Genomic DNA, 8,462 nt, shown 5'->3' with positions numbered 1-8,462 from the left:
CCATACATAATAGTCCTAATCTAATTATAGGCCGCAACTACAGTAAAGTTTTATCATATAAAATAAAAAGCATACACCTGGTCTTAAAACTCACCTGATGCTGTTCACAACTTCACTCTTCGTAACAGTAGAAGAAACCACAAGAAGACATCTGTGATGAGCTGAGGGGATTCGTTGTTTTCAAGTGATTTGTTTCGGCGCCTCCGCCGTCCGCCCGCCAGAAATGAAAACACACGCATTGCGAAATGCGTATCTGATCGGGATAATCGTAGTAATATGATTGTTTTTGGTCCTTTGAATATACAGTGGAATTTTTATTTTTTGCCCGTTTTCATAAAACGTAATGTTGGAAATGATAAATGTACAAGTATATTATTATATTAATACACTAATAATTCTGTAGTTACATGGGATGGTAGCGGATGGCAACTTCATATGGACAGATGCCAATGCGATAATAATAAAACTAATAACTTCTACAATATTGTATTTTTAATGATTTAGTAGAAAATTTTAAGCTTTTAATGTTTCATATAGGCTTAGTCTTAACATTTAACACAATTATGTCAGAAAATATTTAAGTTATATGAACCATTATGATAAGGACTATACCTCAATTACAGGCCTGCGACCGTAATTTTGGGCACAGGATGTCTTTAAAGCAATGGTTTTAAACGTAAATACCCGTAAAAGATATTAACAATTTACGATTTAAAAACGGATGGCCACCCGTTTTCTGAAATACGGCTGGAAAAACCGTATATTTTTACGGGGGTAAATTTCTGATTAAAACTACGGGTTTTTTTTAACAGTGTATGCAGGTATATCACATACAACCATTCAGGAAACCGCAGAATCCACATCAAAAAGAACATTATTGGAGACGTTTCGCACATACAATGTGGGTTTTCAGTCTGTTCAGATATAAAAGCATATACATATGACACTAAATACAAGTAGGATTCTTATTATAACAAGTAAAAATTAATAAAAGACTAAAAACAATTAACTTAAAATTTACAGAAAAGGATTAAAAGTTAACGACAAATCAAAAACAAATTCCAAGGCGCAACCAACCGCTAGTTGAGAAGGAAGGAGGTAGAATGACTAGACTTGGGCAAGATGTTAAAAAGTTGACTATGCCAGATAAAGCCGAGAAGATGAAACTCCACTATTCAATGAGGGAACAAGACGTTTGATAAATAATGACTCTAGAGTGATTAGATGATCAGAGTCTAACTGAACCTAAGATAGAGAAGTGTTGTTTCTTAACCTCTATCATACAATTGATTTTTTATGTTTGAGTGTTCGGGCCTACTTAATTTTTGCTCGTCCTAAAAACTAAAGCCCATGTGACTACAGTATCTCATTTGCAGCAGCCTCCTAGTCGATCCAACGTTAATTCCGAGACATCCCGGGAACGTAAATTTGTGTACTCCGTTGGATTGTATGAACTGCTGCAGACGATCTTTGAAGCAGAAAAAAAGAGGCTATTTTGCTTGGGTTATTTGATATAAGTTTTATGTTTAGACAGGGAATTTCACTTTCAATAATTTTAGTTAGGTGTCGTGAAAATTTGCTATTGTATATGGTATGGAGGCATATATTAGTTTCTTTAGTATGACTATCATTGGAATGGGTGATTTAAAGTGCAAAGTTAAAAGTTTGTTGTTAACCACACTAAAAAATACATCCTTAGGGTACGAGTTTCGTTGGAAGATATTAGATAAAAATTCAATTTCTTTACGGAAGATATCCCAGTTTGATGAATAATATATTGCGCTATGAACCAGAGTGGAGATGGCATTAAGCTTAAAACTCTTTTGACAAGAGCTATGAATATTATTAGGTAGTCCCGTATATGTTTTCTTCCTAAAAACTGAAGTGTTAAAAACTGAATGATCCCTATTACAAATATCAAGAAACGGTAAAGAATGACCGTTTTCGAGTTCCACAGTAAAGTTAATGTTAGGGTGTTTCAAATAAATAAACTCTAAAAATTGTGAAGCTTGCCATTCGTATCTAAAAAGGGCGGAGGTATCGTCCACATACCTTCTGTAGAACAATGGTTTAAACCATAAAGGTAGTGACGATGCAGCTTTGCCAAAAGGAGGCGGAGTGACACCGGCAGAACTTTGGATCTTTAGCTCCCAAGGTTTAGGTTCTCTTTCATTTCCGCATATTGTCCTCGGCTTACGGATTATAATCGTTAATAGGTTTATTTATTTTTTTTCCTTAGAATAAGCATTACTGTGCTGGTCTTATAAAAGTTTGAGAGAAAATACAGTAAATATATCGTCATTACCTTACAAATAGCAACGCCTAAACATTTTTGAACAATGTTCTTTTTTTTTTTATTATTATATCTAATAAGCTTATTACCTGAGTTAAGGCTGCATCTATTAATGAAAATGTAATTTGTAGGTACACTATATGAGTATTCTGCTTTTTAACAAAAGTCATCAGAAGTCGATAAGTATCCCACAGCCACTCTTGTTCGTCAGTGAACCCGAGTGATGACAGCAACTGACACAGCATAGCTGTAATGACAAAAGGTTCCTACCTCTCTTTTTGGCAAATGTCAGGTGAATCTCAGCCAGCCTTCATACACACACACACACACACACACGTGTATGTATGTAAGTATTCGATGGTCGTAGGTATGATTCTTTTAAGCTATGCTCAAGAAAATACTAAAAGAAGCGCCGCGATTTTCTCTCGCAAATGAATTTTTCACATCTGTTTGGTGGATATCATTTTGAACGAACCATAAAGAAACTTAACGGGGCCGTTTTATAATGTTTCATGGAGGAGATTTATGTCATTTACTCTGTGACCTTTTCTTGATGTCTCTTTATGAGTGTTTAGGGACAATTCGAAAACAAAATTATATATTCCTTCGAAGTCCTATTCATAAGCGTCTACCACATGAATAGTACAGGGTGTCCATAAAGTCCCAGTCCCATTGGAGGCTATAAATACTGGAAGTGGTACTGGGACTTTATGGACAACCTATGTTATCACTCAAACTTTAATTTTTTCATGTTCTTTTCCACTTGCAACTACGCAAACTGGTATTGGGATAATTTCGGATGTTACTTGTTTAAGTTGTCTCTGCGATTACCAGCACAGCTCAATAACAAAGCTCTTGTGTTTTTGTACTCTTCTGTTTGTATGTTAAAGTAAATTAGGGTGAATGAGTGTATATTCGATATACGATTTTATCTTCGTAAATCTGTAGCGATCTTTTCTCAAGTAATATAGGGATAGGTAGAGATAGAAGAGGAAAGATCATTTGTTTAAAAATATAGTGACCTCTTAAACATGATAACGTCTATATAATTTTCTCATAATAAGGTTTTCCAATTACCCATATACCATGAGAACTGGAACATTTCATATTTAAGGATATTCAACGCTTCTCTTCATAAACTCATATTCAACATTTAATTGCACAAAATAATCATATCCTCTGTTAAACAATCTTTCTTAAAATTAGTAGGAATAAGGTGTTTTTATTTATAATTTTCGACCACAATTATTCTTTATAAATACGTGAATAAGTACAGTGCAAATATAACTATTATATGTGTGTGAGTGTGTTCCTAAGAAAACAAAAAGAAAGAACCACTGTGCTGTGCATAACAATGTTTAAAGTAAAAGGGACCATTATCCTTCCCCACTGCCTGTTCTGTTTCAAGGCTAGGATCCCCTTCCGACTTTATAGGCCGAAATTACAGCGACTGGAAAAGGGTCATGTCATAAACATCTGAGGGAAAAAGGGTCAAGAATAAGTTGAATCACACCATAAATTACCAGTGTGATGGGAAAGGTATGCAATTCATGCATACTTGCTCTATTTGAAGAGAGAGAGAGAGAGAGAGAGAGAGAGAGAGAGAGAGAGAGAGACGACAGGGAGAGAGACAGAGGGGGGCGGGGGCGCGTTGGGCGGAGTGGGGTGGGGGTGGCTGTTTAAAGATGAAAATATTTTTGTAAACACTGATTCTTGCAAAGAGATGGAGGGCAAGCAAGACAGCCGAAATCCTCTTTAAATGATTCTGTGATGCAAGAAAGTTAAAATAAGTCTGTGTAACGTTTCTTTAATTTATATCCATAAACAAGTAAAAATGTGCCAGAGTTTCTTCGGCGCAATCAGAATTTCTGTACATCGCATAATGCTGTATGAACCGTGACCTATGAAGCGTTCAGCCACGGCTCGGTGGTGGCATGTCCTATGGCGTAGTCAGGCGCAGGATCATGGATAATTTTAACCTAAGACTAAATATAAACTACAAAGGCTACATGGTTGCAATTTGGTGTGTTTGATGATTGGAGTATGGATGATCAACATACCAATTTGCTGCCCACTAGCGTCAGTAGTTTCTTTAAAATGTAAGGGCAGACAGAATAAGTGTGGACAGGATTGAAGTTATTATTGAACCCTTAATCGCTTATTTCCTTTTTTATAGGTAAGATTTCTTTTTATTATTATTATTATTATTATTATTATTATTATTATTATTATTATTATTTATTATTATATTTATTATTATTATTATCATATTCCTTTTCCATTAGAGGGGGTGGTTAAAAGATGTTACCCATTCGGTTCTAAGCTCGTGATCTGAAATGAGGTTGTTCCGCATGCCCTTCGACACACTGGCTACGACCCAAAGCAGTTAGAACTAAGTACAGCTAAAGAAATCACAGCATAGTTCGACAAAAGGTTTATAAGTTCAGCGGAATGTCTCTGGCTCTTTCCTCCCTGCCAGGATTTTGAGCCTTGCTGGTCGGGTGGCCGTTCTTTGCAACCGAATGCCCTTCCCTTAACGACATTACCTTGTAAAAAGAAGAAAAAAACAAAAGAAATAATTCCCAGACTATGGAAATCTGAACACAAGGGACGAGGCAGAAGGGAAAACAAAAGCTGAAATGGAAATGTGATGGCCAAAAAAAGTCCACAAAATAAGCAAAAGACAATGATCTAACTATTAATATTGATATTCATGAAGCCTCTTGTAGTACTTTGTCGTTCAACCGAGAATAGAGATGCTGTGTGCGTGTGTTTTATCAAGCATATGCAAAAGTCTGTGTATGTGTTTGTAAACTGAATGGGAATCAGAACCACTAAAGAAAAATGGTATTCTAGTGACGATTTCAGCACATTTATGTTTGTTTTTCGGTACGTTAAGCCGATGAAGCAATCGATCATTATACTCAAAACTGGGACAGATGATTGAGACGAAGCAATGAAGAAGAACTGGCAGGTTGATCATTTCCTCTAATCGTCTGCTTCGGATTATTTAAAAAGAAAAAGCACATGGTGAAATCTATTGTCAAGAATAGGAGAGGAATGCATAATTCTCTACAGAGTAGTAAAGAATTTCGTTTTTGGGTAATCATTTTCATAAAAGTCAATAAAATTCGCCAACAACAGTCAGTGCAATAACAAAATGTAGCGAAACATTTTAGATAACGAATAATGGACCACTCTGAAGACCAAAGACTCCCTCTCCCCCCAATAACAAGCATTTATATTGTCAGAATTGATAACGATAAACCTGCGAGGGAAGACGCTTAACTTAGTACGACTGGGGAAAAATGGTGCAGCCACCCGCAGGATATTCCTTTTCAACCAAATCTTGAGTTTACGGAGAAAGGGAGCGTTATGAATATAATCATCTAATTATTCTCAGTCACATTTAACACTTTATGTAAACGGAGGCACAAAGAGTATCTAAAATTATTTTATTAATAGAGTTGCATAGCTCATACTTAAATACTTATGCATTTTCTTATATCAAAAATTATTATTAGTATGAGATGAAATAGATGCTGCGCCAAAAACTTCTGAATATGGCACTCCTTACACCAAGGGTCCTTGTGTCTGTTACACCAATCTGAAAAGAAAGAAAATATACTTTACTATCATTGTGAAGATTGTACGTGAAATGACGACGAAAGAAACTTTTATGTGAAGCGAAGTGTAAAACTCGTCATATCATATAAAATGTACAGGAAACGTCACGTCACAATTCATTTACCTGGTTGGTAATAAAGTCCAGTAAGTTATCCTTTTGGGAACTGAAGCCAAAATTCATCTTCTGGGAGCTGGTAAGTCTCTGTTGTCCACCTTCACATCACTGAAAAGATGCTCTCTTCGTCACACACCTGTAATAAAGATAATAGTTATATAGACACCCCACGTCACTCTTTTCAAAGTATTTACGTAAAGAGAATATTTCCACACTTCTCTCTCTTTTCCAAAAGGTAACAGTTTTTCTAAGTTTTTATAGAACGTGTCTTACCTTTTCGATGGGCGTTTTCTCCCGACACTTCGAGCAACCGCTTGTTCTCTCCTTTGCACAAAGAATGCGTTTTCCACAAGTACCCTGAACCAGCAGGCCTGTAATACGCGTACAAACGAATGCACAGCCTCGCAAACGGGGAACGACCTCTGAGGGGAAACCAAAAGTTGCTTGTTCAGCAAATACCTTTCTCTCCCATGTGAACTTTGCAGTGTACCACCCCTTGTCTCTAGGCGAGTAGAGCTATGTGACTTTATTATTATATAAAACACTTTAAACATATTATTAGCCATTCCCCCTCTTTTCACCTCTTTAGATATATATATGTATATTTTATATATATATATATATATATATTATATATATATATATATATATATATATATATATATTTATATATATATATATATATTATATATATATATAATATATATATATAAATAAATAAATATATATATATATATATATATAAATAAATAATATAATATACTATATATATATATATATATATATCTTGTTACGAAGTGCCAAGTATCTGGTTACTATGCTTACCATTCATTTATTGTTACCTCACAAAAGCCAGACACCTGAACCCTCGTCACAGGTATTAAACAACTGAATACTCTAAAGGCAACAGTGATATCTTAACAACTTACCAGTATTGCAGAAAATCAGACTAAGTTCATCAAAATAGGTGTGAGGTAATCTTATAAGTAATTAAATTAATCAAAGGGCATCAATACATCAACAACTTTAAAAGTCTAAGTATTTCCCTGATTTCAGAAGTCTAAGTACTTCCTTAGTTCTAAGTCACTTCTAGTATATTGAAGGAAAGCCGATCAATTACCACTCTATATTTCTTCCTATCAAATGCAAATATACTGGTTAGAAATGAAATACTTATAAAAATTTTAAATACAAAAATTTATTAATAAACGCAAAGTTTATAAGTGAAATTCACAATATCAGGGAAAATTACTGTTACTTGAAAACAAAGTAAATTTTTATTAATTCTTGAATCAATTAAGTAAAATTAAATCAAAGTTAATTTATCACAAAATTCAAGAAAACTAATTCAATTGAAATTCAAAAGCGTTAGGCAATAATTGAAAATTTGAAATTAATTCACAAGTGCTATACAACAATAAAACTTGAAAAGAATTCTAAGTAAATGCAAATTAATTCACAAGTGTTAAATTTAATTAAATGTGCAATGATTAAGCAATGAAAATAACTAAGTCAATTTAATTGTGAATGCAAATGAAAATACAGAAAAATGTGGAGAGTATCAAAATAAAAAGGCACACTTCAACAAGAAAATGAAAAAATATACAAAAAATTAAACAAACAAAAAACACAAAAATTTGCAATGTGTAAAAGTGTAAATCTTTTCACTCAAAACATTGTAACCATCAGTTTTTACCAAACCTTCGTAACCATCTGTTATTAGTTATTAGTTAACCACTGTTCCTATCAGTTATTAGTTTCTTACCAAACTATCATAACCATTAGATATTAGTTGCAACTAATACAAATATAACACACTCTACCTTTTTGGTATACCAACTTCTTTCTTTGCTGCAGTCTTGTTTCACTTTACCAAAAACCAGGCGCCGTTATGAAACAATGTTTGTTCAGATTCCACAAAAAACACTATTTAAAACTAAATAAACTAAGAAATATCAAGTTACGAGTGACCAATTTACGTTACGTTAACATAATCTGAAGGATGTCGAGGGGGAGAGAGAGAGAGAGAGAGCGAGAGAGAGAGAGAGAGAGATCTGAACGCCTTGCAGTTCTAAGATATAATGAAATTCTTCTCCCTTGCGGAAACTGGACTGAGGAGATGACACAAAACGTTTTTGGCCCAAATGCTTCCAGAAGCTTCGAAATCTTACGCAACTTTTATACAAAATGTATAATCTGCACGTGGCACTCGGCAAAGACATACATGTATGAGACCAGTCTGTTAAAAAAAAGACATGTATTAGTCTCGAACGACCGAAGCAGAAGCCCTTATCTTACCTGATGACAGATTCTCAAAACACAAATGAAGTCTTGAGCTCGCTTATCAAACGTGTTGACATATTAGGAAAGCAAACGGAGATCTCGCAGTTACTCTAATCTTACAGTGCTGACATAATAGGGAAACAA

General features: G+C 34.4%; 1 long non-coding RNA gene across 1 annotated transcript in view; it reads right to left on the bottom strand.

The window, feature by feature from the left end:
• Nucleotides 1-208, bottom strand: part of LOC135209002 (uncharacterized) — a 4,724-nt gene extending 4,516 nt beyond the window's left edge. The window contains exon 1 of the long non-coding RNA XR_010313280.1: nt 95-208. This is a non-coding gene — a long non-coding RNA (uncharacterized LOC135209002). The remainder of the gene's footprint in view (nt 1-94) is intronic.
• Nucleotides 209-8,462: the final 8,254 nt, after the last annotated feature.

This window comes from Macrobrachium nipponense, chromosome 37 (genome assembly GCF_015104395.2).
Source record: "Macrobrachium nipponense isolate FS-2020 chromosome 37, ASM1510439v2, whole genome shotgun sequence".
Classification (NCBI taxonomy): domain Eukaryota; kingdom Metazoa; phylum Arthropoda; class Malacostraca; order Decapoda; family Palaemonidae; genus Macrobrachium; species Macrobrachium nipponense.
Note: the sequence above shows the minus strand (reverse complement) of the source record. Positions and strands in the feature narration are given on the sequence as shown.